This window comes from Theobroma umbraticum, unplaced genomic scaffold (genome assembly GCF_002168275.2).
Source record: "Theobroma umbraticum cultivar Fairchild unplaced genomic scaffold, ASM216827v3 scaffold_130.0, whole genome shotgun sequence".
In the NCBI taxonomy this organism is placed as follows: Eukaryota; Viridiplantae; Streptophyta; class Magnoliopsida; order Malvales; family Malvaceae; genus Theobroma; species Theobroma umbraticum.
The window spans coordinates 3,568,628-3,569,673 of record NW_018397264.1 but is presented as its reverse complement, the minus strand read 5'-3'; positions in this window follow the sequence as shown (position 1 = coordinate 3,569,673).

Sequence of the window (1,046 nt, the reverse complement as noted above, 5' to 3'; positions counted from 1 at the left end):
AACGACGTCATTTCACTCATTCAAAGTGATCAACAATAAACGACGTCATTTTTCTTGTTGGATTTCTCTGTAAATTATAAAAAAATTTATTTTTTCTTTTCACCGTGGTGAACTCTATAATTTGAATTTAAAATTTTTACTCAAAATGCCTCTTATCTTTTTTTCTTGAACCAAAATTCGGTTTGGCATGTTTGCAATAAAAAATTATGATTGAGAATAATTATAATTAAACGTATTTAATTGTTATAACAGACTATTTTTGTAATTTTCTTTTTTTATTTATAAAATACCAATTATTAAAAATTCATTGTTATAATATATATATATATATATATATATTAGGCACATAAAAAAGTGAATTAGAAAGAATAATGGGATAAGGACGACCCAATCAACACCGGATATTCAACTTTTAGGTATTTAATACTGAAAGAATTTTAAAAAGTTAAAATTTGTATTAAATGTTAATTTTTCAAATTGTAAAATCTTATCTCGAAATATTATGTACAAAATCATAAAAATAATAGTGCTTTTGCTTCACATCATTGCTACAATTTTTCATATATTATAATCTATTTTTATGAACATTATCTTTCATTGCTCAAACTCGATTTATGATTAAAAATTCAAATTAGATCGTTTTCAAGTAAAAATATGCTAACTCTTTTGGTTTGAATAATATAGAATTGAAAAGAAACCAATGGCCAAAAAAAATTCGATTTCTTTCATAGACGAACAAACTTTTTAACAAACCATTTTTTTTTATGACAAAACAACACTTCGTCAACGCCCCTCACTTAGTCCCCAAATTTCTCTCTGGAGAAGGAATAGATCCTCAAAACAAGACTTCAAGGAGAGTGGGGAAATATCAATCATACACATAGCTCTAATCATTAGAGCTAAAGACCTTCCCTGCGGAAGGCAAAGACACCGAGCTACTCATGCAACCATAGGCTCCTAAGGTTTAAAAACTATAACAAAACCGTCTCCTCTTACCTCTAAAAGAGAAATGCATATAAAAGGATTTTCATGATAAGAGAGAGAAA